We start from the raw sequence: 15,206 nt of genomic DNA, 5'->3' as shown, positions 1-15,206 counted from the left end.
CTTAACTGCAGTCTAGATTGCAATTTAAATGTGTGCCAGAGCACATTCAAAGGGCTGAGAAGGCTCTTCAGTGAAAGGGATGTTTACAATGAATTTTGTGTAACTCAATGGTACAGCTGAAAAAATTGACTTCCCTTTCTCTTTTCTGCCCTCCCTAAACACACATTATTCCCAGCTCTGTCAGTACACATGCCTGGGGCTTGCTTTTCCAGTGAAGAGAACATATGCCTGTTTGATATAAGTGGTAGAGATTGCTTCCACAATTACATAATGTGACAGTGACAATGATTTGAAAATAAGGTTATTAATATTCAGAGAGCTAAAAACTGCTGCCATCTTATTTCCTTAAACTGCTGTCATTACTTGGTACAGTACAAACCCTTACATTAATATTCGAGGTAATAAATTCTGATGTGTTTTTCAAGATGACCTCTTCCCCTAAAGCCCTGCAAAAAAATGTAGCTAGAATTTTCTCTTATATAATCTTTCTATTTAGTACCTGTTGTGAGATTGATATTATATAATCACATCTCACTTAAAATTATAATTAAATCCCTTATTTTCCATATAATAAAATGAACAGAGCTTCTAAAATATCTCAGAAGTATTAGTCAGCAGAACAACTGAATATATACAAAAAGTGGTCTTGATTTTCTCTTAATTGGTGGGATTTAGGCTATAAACTGTTTTCTGTCTGTAAAAATAAGAAATAAACTCCCTCATCATGCACATTGCAGAAACAAATGCTTTAAATCATTGTAATGCAAAGTAACTGAAATTGCTTTCTCTGCTGCAGTTTGTATGTTTTAAACGGTATGAGAAGTATGAAAGGGAAGAAAGAATGTATCCTTTCTAATACTGAGATAACTCAACAAACACGATGACAGTATGACACTAAAGAGCTTTACTGGCACATACTGGTGAACACAACATGAAATGACCAAATGCCAACCCTTCTTTAACAGCAAAAGGACACGAGGAGAAACTTAAAAAATACTTTCTTCTAATCTCTTTACCTTGTCAAATGTGCATCAGTTTTGTGAATTAAATTGCATAATTAGTTTACAAGTATTACATTTTAAATTTTAAGTCACAAGGAGAATGCAGACCCTCCCTCATCACTTTATTCATTGCTGTGTCTTCTGCATGGAGGTATGTTTATGGCCTGTGAGAAACAGCAGTTTTCTAATGTTACTACTGAGACAGCAACTCTCAGGCATGTCGTGAGAAAAACAGTAGGAGGGAAAAAGCAAGGCAAGAAATGGGATGCTTGGGCTTTGTCAAGGGAGTGACTGATGGGAATGCTGTGTTTTCAGGCTGACATAACATTAACATAGATTAAGGAAATCTACATTAAGAACTGCTAAAGAAGAGAGACAGAACAAAAGAAATGAAAACAAGGAAGAACATATAGTCAATAATAGTTTAAATGAAAAAGAAATTCAAAAGAATGATGGGTAAGAGGATATGTGACTATTTTTGAAGGTGGAAAATAGAAGTAAAAAATACAAAAAGTGCAGGATTTCTTTTCTGATCTCAGTAGTAATTTCATTACATGCTGGTTTCTGAAGTTGTATTTATAAGTAGCACAGCCTAATTTACAAACCAGTTGTAGAATTATAATTTCTCATTCAATTGTAGCCTGCTGACAACTCCAAAAATCAGGGCAGTGTTTCAGTTCCCTGGCTGTTGTAATGGTTTGGGGAAGGCAGGGAGTCAGGGAAGTGGTTCTAAAAACCCTGGGGTTTTCAGTTACTGTAGTTGTGAAAACAGCCTTGGAGAACAGAATAAAGAAATTAGATTCTGTTTTACAAAAAAGCTGCAGAGAAGAAACAGCTTTGATTCTTGGCATCCATTCTTGTTCAGAACTGCTTAAAGATGAGGACTTATGCTGTCACTACAGGCAAACAACGTGGGTGTACGGAACATAATTTGCTTTCTTTGTTTTGGCAAGTTATCTCTGTAACAGGCATGGAACTCCAGAAGAGATAATGCTGCAAAAGAAATGCCTTGTCATGGGTTGTTAATCTGGGGACTTTAGATATCAGTTGATTCGCTCCAAACCGAGCCTGGAGACACTTCAGAGAGAGAGTCAGAGAAGCGGGCATTTGCTTTATTTGGCACCGGGTGCGTGGGGGATCACTCCTCCTAACACGCACAGCCAGCACTGTTACTCAGCACAGTGTATGGTTACAATTCATGAATATTCATCACATTCCTTTGGGTAGGAGTGGTTATACAAATTACTTCTCAGAAGTCATTAATATCATTAGCATACATGATGAGCAGGCGCAGGGTACTCTGGTGATCGAACTGAAGAAGGCTCCACGTGTCCCTCAGGAGTCGTTCTGATGAAGGCTACTGGTCTTCCTCACAATGCACTTTTCACCTTTCTTTCTGAAGCATGCGCAGTCCTTCGTTGGTTGATTCAGTGTTTTCTGCGCTGGCTTCAACAGGTTCTGTTCTTCTTATCCTGACAAGGTGCATTCTGTTTCTCTTATCTTGAGAATGCTAAGGTGCATCCTGGTTCTTAGGCTTCTGATTAACATTTGCTGACTCTTAATAGTTAACTCATGCTTACATGAGTTAACAATTGATCAACTCCTTTCACACTAAAAAGTGAAGAGCATGGAAAAAGTATGCATAGAGGGAATATTTACCAGAACTGGTTATGCTGACTTGAGAGGGAGGATAAAAAGTTCAGGAACAAAAATCGGAACATAGAAGCATGGGATAGGAAATGTAGTACTCGTAAAAGTTTACTTCATGGATTATGAATAGATAATAAAGACAATATATGGCACATCTGTGAAGCCAATGGGCAGTGAAAATTCCTTAGTTTCAGAAATGCAGTTCCAGGCTATAAGGGGTCTGATCACGAATTAATGGCACATTACATTGGAACTAATTTAGTAGAAAATCAAGTCTACATTACCTTTACAGAGTTCTGTGGGATGAGTAGCACTGGAATGGATGTCAGAAGAAAACAAACAGATTTCAGCTCTTTTCAAGAATAACACCAAAGGTATGGATTAGAGCATATGTACTGTGGAAATTGAAGTCCATAATTTGTTCTGTATTCATGAAGCTGAGGGAGATTCTGTATTCTTAAAAACTGATACAACTATTGGTAGGGGAAATATGTCTTAGTAAGTTTTGCTGCTTCTGGTTTTTTTTCTGTTGTTCAGGATCTTAAACAAAAGGCAAATTTTTCTTAAAATATTAATGTTTGTCCTTGAACGACAAGGGGTGCTTCGGGACACAAATTTCCCTATGCAATCTGTTTGACTTCCATTCCTCAAGAACTAGGTATTTTAACACACCTGAAAGATAAATGGAAAAAAACAACCTATACAGCTGTTTTCAGATGATGAGTCATGGATTCTCTTGTACAGTGAACATGTATCTTGTCACAGTTTCTTTATTACTTGTTTTGTTCATATGATGGAGAGCTGAAACAAGTCTTGAGTTCCAAAGGAGGAAAGAGGAAGGCAGATATCAGAAGCCTAACTTTTGGGTCCATTTGAAAAAAGTTGTATTCAAGATACATTTGCTATTTTTCTACGGGCTTCAAGAGATCACTCAAGGATAGATTTCAATCTATTAAAAATTACTCAGATAGAGAATTACATTAATTTCTTCCAGTACGTATCTGGCTTTTTCTCTTTGAGATCATCTGATGCTATCAGGAGACAGGATGTCAGGCCACATAACTCATTCAATTTGCATATGTTGCAATTAGAATGCTAATTACAGGGAAAAGTATAACCTCCTCCATGCTTCAAAGGCATTGTCCTGGAAAAAGGTGGAGTTACTCTTTCAGAGGATTAGGAGGAAAAACCTACAAGACAATGGTGTCAATAAGATACCATAAATAAATAGTATTTTTAAACTATTGTGTTGTAGCGGGTTGAGTTCGAAACTGGGCAGAAACACCAATTAAGTGTAGTGGTTTTGGTTCAAAATATTCATTACTTACTTATTTTCCTTCTGTGAGATAAGGAGAAAGCAAAGCAGGCACAAACCTTAAACAGTTGCTGTACAATGAAAGAGTTTTATTACTAATAGAATTAAAAGTAAAGAGAAATAACAAGAAATTAAAGTAAATCCCTCCCCCCCTCCCTTTCCAGCACTTCTCTCCTTTTACCCAACTCGTACAAAAAATAACAGAACATGGGATATTAGTCAGTGTTGCAGTTCTTGAAAAGTCTCTCTCTTGTGCTTAAGGAAAAAAAAGGTTTCCTTCAGTTGCACGTGGTTCCCAAAGCGCCACCAACAGCAGACCCGCCCGGAAACAATCAATCCGCTGTGGTGTAGAACATCTCTCCCATGAAAAATCTCACAGTTCCTTCACACTGCAAAACATGGGCCATCACATGAGGTTATTAATCTTTTTAAGGATAAGTTATTTTGGCCTGCACACAAAGGTTTTCTTCGCCACAAGTCTCTAAAAGCCTCTCACTGCTTCTATATAGCCTGGCATAGGCACTCTTCACAATATTCACCGGCCACACGCGGATTCTCTATCCCCCCATGTACTTCAAATGGATTAAAGAGACAAACAGTTTGTGGTATTACAGTTTCTTACCACGGCATGCAAGGAGGTTTTTAAGCTACGCACGAGAATTGTGGCACCACCCTCTTTTCTCCCGTCGCCATGCTCAGCTCCGTCCCAGGTGACTCACTTCTCTTTCTCTCTGACGCCGCCATGCTGAAGGGTGTTCTTGTTCAGCCTTTACGGTGGGGAAAGCCTCGCTCCCTTTGTGCTGCTGGCTGCGTGGTGTCTTCTTCAGTTCAGCACGAAGTGTGCTGGCTGCAGACAGGAGGCTCTGCCGGCTCCCGTTGACTCCGCCGGCTCTGCATGGAGAGGAGAAGGACCCGCCTGTCCCCAGAAGCTGCACTGAAGGGTTTAGCTGTGTGGCAGTCCATGGCTGGTTTTAGCTGTGAGCAGTCCATGGCTGGTTTTAGCTGCCTGTGGCTCTGAGGCAGTCCCCCCCAGCGACCCAGGGTCCGTGCCGCAGCGTTGGGAAAGGGGGGAAGGGGCAGTGGCCCCGGCTCTGCCTGGCGGGGCCTGGAGGCTCAGAGTCCCCCCAGCTTCCAGCAGGCGAGCTCGGACAAAAGGGAGATCCCGCCTTTCCGTGTGGTTTAAATATGTAAATTGTGAGAGCATCATTAGTCTAAAAGACTGTCCATCAACTCAGGTTCAACCCACTACATACGTATATGCTGCATACCCAGGATAATGTAAGAAATTTCAATATAGAACTTTGCACTGCATCTGGCACCTGATTTTTCAGGTGTTTTCAGAAACTTGTTCAGATTTAATGATCCCTGAATTTATCCCATAAAACCAAGGAAGCTTGTAAGATAAAAAGTCTTTGATGTTACTCAAAAAACCTGATTAACTTGTGAAAGTTTGAGGGGGTTTTCTGTCCCCTGAGGACAATGAATAAGATAGAAGTGCATGTGCAAGTGCACAGAATTTGAATAGATGAAATATGTCAGAGCACTTCTGCTAAAGCACAACTGTCTGCAAAGCAGAGTCAAAATTTTGTACCACATGGAGACTAAATGCCTTTCTTTAATGTGTGTGGCATATTTCATAGGTAGATATGGACATAATTGTACATTAGTCCTTAACTTCAAAAATCTCAGAAAACATGGGAGAGAATTAAAATCAGATACATGAAATACTTGTTTGTGGAGTAAGGGAGACATTGTTTTTCTGTAGTCGCTGTTTGTAATCTGAAACATATTCATCTAACAGCTCTTCTGTATTTTAAAGTGTATTTACAGAAAAAGAAACAATATAAAAATTCTTTCACTGGCTTTCACTAACATTTCTTAGAAGGTCTGAAGAAAGCATTCTATGAATGCTAAAGATGTTGACATCTATTTTGAATTAATATCAAGAGTTCTAAAGTTTCTGACAGTCTCATTTCTATTGTCATATATTACTGATTAGGATGTACTCCCTGAGACTCTTTGTGGTGTGCTAATGTTTGGCATTTCTGGAAGCCAAGAGTTGTGTGATATTGCTAAGATTAGACTCTGGTTTACATTGTGTGGATGTCCAGGCCTCAGGGTGGACACCCTGGTGTAAATAAGATGCTTCATCCATGGTGTTAAATTATTTTGTGCTAATAATGGCTGAGGATTTGCTTCAAATTGGTCCCAGATCACTTGTCGTGGATCAGGGAGGAGTAGATTAAGTTGAATAAGGAAAAATCCTCCAGGGGATAGAGAAAATCACAGACACTGTTGGCCACATTTTAAAACTAACCCTGTTATTGCACCTTCTTTGTGATAACTTGGACACTTCTTGAGTTGGGGAGAAAGAAATATTTTGGGGACATTGCATTATGAAAAATTGATGAAAGCTAGAAATTTGGTAATTGGATGCTTACATCTAGTTACACATGCCCGTCTTTGCTGTTTCCCATGCTCAGCAGTCTTCATAGGAAATTTTGCTGCTTACTTACGATATGTTCTGACTGACTAGAAACAGACATATTTTGTTGTTTATTTGCCTCTGATCTTCACAAACGTCCTTCAGATGTGAAATGGCTTCCCTAAGGCATGAACAAACTCCATGACCTTTTCAATGCACTGAGCATGTTCATGAGGCAAAGATACCAACATGACATTGATAAGAAATTAGGTACTTTATTAAAATCAAAACAAATCACTGGTGGTGTTCCCCCACACCCACTCCCCTCATTTGCATCTTAGCACTCTTTATATGGAATTGCTCTTTAAGTGCAGCTTATTATTGCTTTTCTGCACATTGAAAACTTATTTTTACACTACAGGAGGTAAAATTTTGGTATAAGTCTTCATTATCCTTTTTAATAATGGATGGCACTGCACATCCAAAGGTTTTTCATTATGTTTCTTTATTTAGATTGTTCTTTCAGATCTTTTTATAGGGCTGTTTTATCCATCTGTTCACTTCCCCTATGCTTTTTTGTTTCCAAACTATTTTTCATTCTCTCATGATTTAAAATTATAAAATGATCCAGCCATGAGCTATGATTTTTAGATCTACACACTGAGGTAACAAACTTCTGAGGAATTCTAACCTTTCCAAAAGCTTTTGATGTTTAATATCTTGTTGCATACAGACAGGTAAGTAGCGATTGCATTCTGTGTTTCAGTGTAACCTTCATGACTGGCTTTTTGTTTAAGTTCTGGTAGAAGGAGAATTTAAGGGATTTATGTTTTTTCCCAAGTGTGAGAGTGCTTATAGAACTGCTCACATTTCACTCACTTCACTTTTGTCACCTGATAGAATGAACAGTATCTCCAAACATCTTCTGTGGTTGGAAATACATAAAAAGTAACTGACCAACAAACTCTATGGGTATCCATATCAAACTTCATTGCTATGGAGTGATACTGCACTGAGACCTTTCTAATCATGGTCCCTGTAGACATAAAAAATATTTTGCATTCAGGATGCGGAGGCACTAATTTTTTTCCTTGCAAGTGAAATGTCTCTTACTGCTTACAGGATTTCAGATGTTCTCTTAGTGTAGTCTAACTGATGAAGAGCACCCTATTTCAGCTGTAGGCAAGGAAAATAAATGGGGGGGAAAAGCATTCTTGATAACAAATGTACAACCTTTGTATACCATTTCGTTATTCATCTTTTAGTCAGAGTATATCCTGACTCTGTCATTTCACTAGGGAAAAAAAGGAAAAATAGCATTTAATTTTTTTTCATTTTGAGAACTTTCAGTTAAATTCATCATTTGGGGGGTCCTTTTCTTAAGCCTAGTTTATTAGAACTCTTAGAGTTCTTTACAAGTGCAATTTCTGGAACAGCTAAATTCAAAGCAAAATAAAACAAACTGAAACAGAATATTCAAGAAAGCTCCTTTTTTATCTTTAAAACTATCATTGCCAGACCAAGGTGATTGTAACTCATGGTAAGTAAATTAGTAAATTATTGTAAATATGCAGCTTTCTTAAAGATGTTCAAAGATGTTTATGCAGTTTAGTTAGTTTTTGTATTGGAGGCTGAATATAAAGATTGCTAGACTAAATATGTAATAGATTCCCTATTTTTAGTGCATACACTTGTGCTAAAGTGTACCTCTAAGTGTCCTTAAAATATACTTTCAGCCAGGATATCTGCATGCTGTGTGGTAGTGAATTTTGTAATATCAATTCTATGAGTATCCATGTGTATGCATACATACATACATATGTCTTTTACAATCAAAAGAAGTTCCTTGTATTTTCTCAGTTCAGGCCTGATTAACAATGCCTTAGAGACTGATTGTGAGCAGGCAAATGAAGAGCTTGGGAAATAAGTGTATGGTGTTATGCCTATGCAAGAATGATATTAATAGTGATGTGAATGAATGGATTATGTTGTGTTCCCCTACACACAAGTCCCAGTGAGCAGTTAGTGAACATCAATAGCTCCATGCTATAGCTGAAGGAATTAAAGAGGATAGTGAAATGATGGGCCACTGCTTCTTTGACAGGCACAGGAAAAGAAGATGTTTCCCTGGTTAGCCAAGTAAAGGGCTAAAGAAGGGAAATAGCAAAGAGAGCACATTTTGCCATGACAAACTCAGATGTTAGATATATGCATGCCTGAGCAAAAGAAATTTTTTTAATGTATGTATATGTCACTAATTATTTATCTCCTTCATCAAACATTTAGCACATTTAGCTATGGTGAATGTACAATTCATCACACTTGGCCACTGATTTCGTTCTTATATTTATTTAATACTCTTTTCAATAAGAGTAACTGAAAAGTGAAAATGAAAACATTTATCTGCTGACATCCATGGAGGTGAGAATTTGCTGCTGGCTTTTTGAATTGCTGCCTTGTTTCAAATAAGTGTAATTTAGCTATAGCATACTGAATGGGCACTGCTGGTCTCCATCCTTCAGATATTAAGCAGAAAAACATGATACATTTTTTTAGCCTCCTGATGCTTAGTCTAAACATTTTTTAAAATTAAGTTCAGATGAGTATGTGAGGCTTTTTCTTCATTCCTTCAAGTCCATCTCCAAAAATTATTAAGAAAGTTTCTAATATAGAAGTTGGGGAATAGATATTTGCTCTTTCACTTTAATAGTTGCATCTGTCCCTGTCTCTTCACTGCATTATCAGGGTGGTTTTTTAGGTATCTAGTTGGTCCAATATGCCCACAATAATCACTGACTGATATTCTCCTCCTGAGGAATACTCAGGAACAGGAATACCATTGGAAACACAACTGAATACAATGTATGAGAAGAAGGAATAGGCCTTTGAAGAGGAGCAAATGTGTACATGGACTATATTTCTTCTAATGCTAATTGTTAAAGTCCTTATTCTTCCTCTCCAAAAACATCACATAAATGCAGTAGCATGAAAAGTGAAAAAGTATCAACAGACTAAGTCAGTTGAGAAATCCTTGTTCTGTTTGAGATTGTGGTTCTTATTTGGGTTGTGGTTTTTTTTTTTGGTTTTTGTCTAAAGAAACATTTTACAGAGGGAAAAATTATGTTTTTTGAAGTAGGTTTGCTTTTCTTAAATTAGAGTGTGAATATTTTTATGTTGCTTTTCCTTCATACTTATATATAATATCTCCTTCTGTTCTGCTGAGAAAATTCCCCACAATTAAGTGAGATGTGTCAGCCATGTAAAGTGAAGGGTCTTGCAGTTTCCATTCTTACATTTTTGCAGCCAGAGAAGAAGTCAAGAGTGAAAAAAATGGTAGGGAGAAGTTTGTCATTTCACCACCCGTGGTTATTTTGTTCTGTCAGTCTTGCAAGCAGAACTTAACTGTTGTATAGTCTATAGTGTTGGGTTTTTTGGTTGTTTTTTTTTTCCACCCTGCCAAATAGGGGGCACATCCCGTGCAGCTGTATTACAGATAAGATATAATAAACAACTAAGTCCGAACAAGAATTCTTGGTCTTCTACCTTTTAATCCAAACTCTTAGTAAAAGAACACGAAATCCGGAAACAGAGAAAATTAACAATTAAGCAACAGTGTGGCATTAAAATGGTTAAATGAAAAGCTGTAGACTTAGCCTATAGTGTGACTAGCCAGAAGTGACTCCTTTACAATCACAATTTTTGAAGAAGAATTTTAAGGTGGAGCTAGAAGGAATTTTTTTCAACAGTGCTACTGAAAATGATTGACCTACTTCTTGTTTCCTAAGGCCTTATTTAGTTGCATTTTCCCACTTGTATTCAAAAACAAATTATGAAAATATTTTCCATGCACAGGAATGACTTCCTGGTAGCCTTTCTGCTCTAATCTGAAGGTAAGACTATAACTGAAATTTATTTCAGATGAAGAACAAACTCCATTATGGGAATCTCCTGTACATATGAAAAATGAGAACTTACCTATGATATTGCTAAGCAACAGGGAGCCTATAGGAGTCTTCCTACTCTTCATCAGCAGTTTAGAATGAACCCTTCCTAGCTGCAACAAAGGCGAGTAAAGACTTGTGAGAGGGTCCAAGCCAGTGCTGAATTTACTGTTCATTGTCTTCACTACTAAAAATAAAACTGATGAATGTAGAAAAAAGTTACATGGAGGAATTGGAGCTGTATCTAAACAAATCTTCCCTAGATTTGTTCCTTTCTAAAATACACTGAGTACAACATGAAAATTAATGAGCACATGTACTGGACTTGAAGTGCTTGATCAGTGAAGAAATCAGTAAACGAAGAAAAACATTCTAAAGGAAGAAAGATGAATGATGACAACAACGAGAATATTAGAAGCAGTAAGATCAGTGTCATAACCATAGTGTTTTGCTATCATTCCATTCAACACATGCTATCTTCAGTGCTGTTCGTTGTCTCCTTGAGAAGGAATGGGTATGTTTGGAAAGAAGAGTGATGAAGCAGACGTGAAAGAGAATGCAGTTGCATTAAGTCCTATAGCTGGCAGCACTTTTGGCCCATTTGTTAGGGGGAAAGGAGCAGAATAGCATGGGCATGCATTAATTCACAAAAAAAATCAGAAGTCATCTCCTTTCTTATCTCTTCACCAATTTCATGTTCAGCATCTCCATTGTAGCTACAATGTCTTGAAAGAATTAGAAGCAGCCTGATTTCCATTAATGCATTAATAGTGTTGTCCCAGTTTCCAAGGAGGGCAAGGAGGACGACCCTGGAAACTACAGACCTGTCAGTCTCACTTCAGTGCCCAGCAAAATAATGGAAAAGATTATTCTGGGAGGTGTTGAAAAACACCTGGCGGAAAATGCAGTCATTGGTCACAGCCAGTACAGCTGTGGGGGAAGTCCTGCTTGTAGAAGCTGGTTTCCTTCTGTAAGATGGTAACTCAGTTGATCTAGAAAAGTTAGTTGATTTAATCTCTTTGGACTTCAGGAAAGTTTTCAATATTGTCTCACACAGTATCCTCCTGGACAAAATGTCCAGCCCACAGCTGGATAAACACAGCATGGGTGAGGTGGGTGAGCAACTGGCTCGTGGGTCAAACACAAAGGGTTATGGTAAACAAGATGACATCAGACTGGTGAGCTGTCACTAGTGGAGTTCCACAGAGCTCCATCCTCAGCCTGGTTCTCTTCAGCATCTTCATTAATGACCTTGTGCCGCAAGACTTGAAGGCATACTAAGTTTTCTGATGATACTTAACTGTGAGGAGCTGTCAACTCCCTCAAGGGCAGAGAGGACCTGCAGAGAGACCTCAGCAAACTAGAGAGATGGGAAGCGGCCAACCATGTGAAATTCAACAAGGAGAAGTGCTGGATTCTGTGCCTGGGATGGAGCAACCCTTGTTTTGTGTATAGACTGGGGAAAAAGAGACTGGAGAACAGCACTGTGGAAAAGGACATGGAGGTCCTGGTTGACAGAAAGTTGAATATGAGTCAGCAGTGCCCTGGCAGCCAGGAGGGCCAACGGTGTCCTGGAGGGCATCAGGCACAGCATTACCAGCTGGGCAAGGGAGGCAATTGTCCTGCTCTGCTCTGCTCTGCTCTGCACTGGGTGGACTCACCTGGAGTCCTGGGGACTGTTTTGGCTGCCACAATACAAAAAAGACATTAAGCTATTAGAGCATCCAGAGAAGGACAACAAGTATGGTGAAGGGTCTGGAGAAGAATTCTCATGAGGAGCAGCTGAGGCTACTTGGCTTGTTCAGCCCGGAGAAGAATGAGGGAGACCTCATTGCAGTCTATAACTTACTCATGAGGGAAAGTGGAGGGGCAGGTACTGACCTCTTCTTTCTTACAGCCAGTGGCAGTACCTGAGGGAATGGCCTTAAGCTGTGTCAGAGAAGATTTAGGAGGGATATCAGGAAAAGGTTCTTCAGCCATAGGATGGTTGGGCACTGGAACAGGCTCCCCCAGGAAGTGGTCACAGCGCCAAGCCTGTCTGAGTTCAAGACACATCTGGACAATGCTGTCAGGTACATGGTGTTATTCTTGGGGTGTCCTGTGTGGGGCCAGGAGTTGGACTTTATGATCCTGATGGGTCTCTTCCAACTCAGCTTATTCTATGGTTCTATAACATAAAAATGAGACTGGAATGAAATTAGTGTCAAGTATTGTATGTTATTTTCTTTAATGTTACCTGTCCTTTGTCAGCCATTTGTGTCATGCTACAATACACAGAGTTAGGTGGACCTTTGGTCTGACCAAACCCTGCTCTAAGGGTAAAGGGATGAGCGAAATATTTGGATATGTAAGACCAGGATGCTAGCAGGTTTGGGAGAAAATGAATTAAAATTTTACAGGCAAGATGATGAAAGAATCAGCATGTAAAAGGCAATATTGGACTATTGTCTGGGAAGAAAGAGATATGAGGGCCTTAAAATGAGTTTAAATGCTTCAGATATGGTATTTCTTCTCACTTGTCCCACACTGAAAGCAGAGGTTGCTTATGGAGTTTGGTGCCCTGCAGTTTCAAAACACAGTGAAAAGTCCATTTTCATAATAATTGAAAGATCGGAAGTCATTAATAATTTTGTTGCTTTAAAGACTGCAATAGCTGATCACTCTTCTGAAAACTTTCTGGCTGTTGAATACTGAGGATGACTAAGGCATTTTCATGCTGTCCGTCTTCATGCCATTTTACTTTGCAATGTGGTTTCTGGAACCAGGTCTAAGACCTCAATTTCTCTTCTTGCAGGCTAGCAGCTGATCACTGAACAAAAAAAACCCCAAAAGATATGTACATGTTCTCTGCTTTGGCCAAATGAATTTTGCTGTCATTAACAGTAACCCATTTAAAGCACAAACAAAAAACATCTGCAGTAATTTCCATTAATATGTCAGCATTTATCTTGTCACCATATAGTAACTTCTTAGAGTCTACAGTTATTTACTTTCCTGAGTGCAAAAAGAGAAGCAGCTTTGCTGCTGATGCTAAAGGAATGTAATTAGAGGGGAAAATACAGACATCTGTTAGGTTGTTTGAAAAATGGGTTTTTTGAAAATTAGGTGACACAAAAATGTGCAATGGCTTTTACATGCATCTAAACTGGGGAGAGATAAAGACCTTTATAAACAATGTTCCAGGAGTCTAGTTTAAAAAAAGAGTGCAGAGTTGCAATAACTTAATGAGTCATCAAAGAAGGTTGAGCAGTTCGCTGTCTATTAAACAGAAATGATTTTTCCAAAACACTGAGGGATAATAGCAAAATGAAATGGCTCATCAGTACCATATGGTTTTTTAAAAATGCAACCAGGTTTTAATACCTTTAAGAAGATGAAGTTAGAGAGTTCACAAGCACCAGCATCATGGTTACTGAGATTTGGATGTATGGTATAGACAGTAAAGTCAGTGCCATGAAAGCAATTCTTGGTAACAGTCACAAGCATGTTCCTATTTGGTTGGGGTTTTTTTTGCTTGGGATGAATCTGGCAGTATGTGCTTTTATTAAGTTCAGATCCACTGAAAACCCCAATAGGCATTTCCTGATTTAGTCATATATTCTGCTCATCTTTTATCTAAGGATGGAAAAGTGTGTTCACCTAAAATAAGAATTGACCAAAATTTTGCTGGAAAAAGTCTCTAGAAGTAATCATGCATACCTGGTTCCTTTCAGGTGCATACACTATTGCATTTTCTTCTTTTCTTAAAGCTTCTTATTTCCAGAAAGGCTCAGCATTGGGGCTGTTTCATCAGAAGAAAAGACAGAGATCCAGCAACAGGTCCAAATACTGCAGTTTTCAGACATACTTTTTCATATGCCTGTTGCATGCTGTGAAGTTCTTGCAATAAGGGTTTTACTTACGTCTCATGTAAGAAAAATACTATGCCATGTAATGAGTATTTATTCCCTGACAGCAAAATGTAGCCTTCCCACTTGTGTTGAGTGTTATCTTCATATTTGTCCTGGGTTGCAGTGTATTCTGTTACCATCCCCATCAGCTGTTGAAATCAGGTGGGGCAGTGTTTCCTTGCCTCCTCCCCCCAGACTATCTTGCTGTTAATGGCCCAGCATTGTCCTGCCCCATGACTCATAGATAACTCCCTCTGGACTATCATCTGTTAATGGGCCCAATCAACACTTGGCCTCATGACTCATTACCCCATTGTGAGATGCTCCACCCAGAGGGAGGAACCAAGCATCCCATTGTGGATATAAGCTGAGGCTGAACACCAGAGAGGGAACCTTTCCACTGGATTTCCAGAGGACAGGAGCTACACAGCCAACCACTGGACCTTCTGAGGAGGAGCAGACCCTTCTTTTTTCTACAGGATTGCCACTTCGGGAGGACTGCAGCCACCATTCTACCAGACCGCCACCACCACCCTGACTAACAGGGTGCCAGGTTGTATCTTAACTCTGTCAGTTTAACCCAGTGTTATCCGCTTTTATTGTTTTTTGTTTTTCTTTCCCCCTCCTTTTATTTCCCTATTAAATTGTTATTCTGACTTGGTGTCTCCCACTAGTTTGTTTTCAAACTAGTACAATATTTTAACAGGAAAAGATGAGGGACAACAAAATAGTAGCATTTTAATAGCACTGAATGATGATAATAGGAATAAAATGTGCAGCAGCTAGATGGCTATGATGTAGCAGTCAGTAACAGCAAGCAGGAATAAAAATAAGTTTTGCATGGAGGCTGTTCTAAAATTTAGTTGTGAATTTTATTTTGCTTGTTGTTTTTTTCATTCTAACAATAGAGTACAATAGTGTTGCAAATAGCTACAGGTGGGATCTGGAAAGGAAAGATTTTGTTTTAATAAGGATAATGGAACT

This window comes from Coloeus monedula (assembly GCF_965178545.1).
Source record: "Coloeus monedula genome assembly, chromosome: 1".
In the NCBI taxonomy this organism is placed as follows: Eukaryota; Metazoa; Chordata; class Aves; order Passeriformes; family Corvidae; genus Coloeus; species Coloeus monedula.
This window is presented reverse-complemented; position numbering follows the sequence as displayed.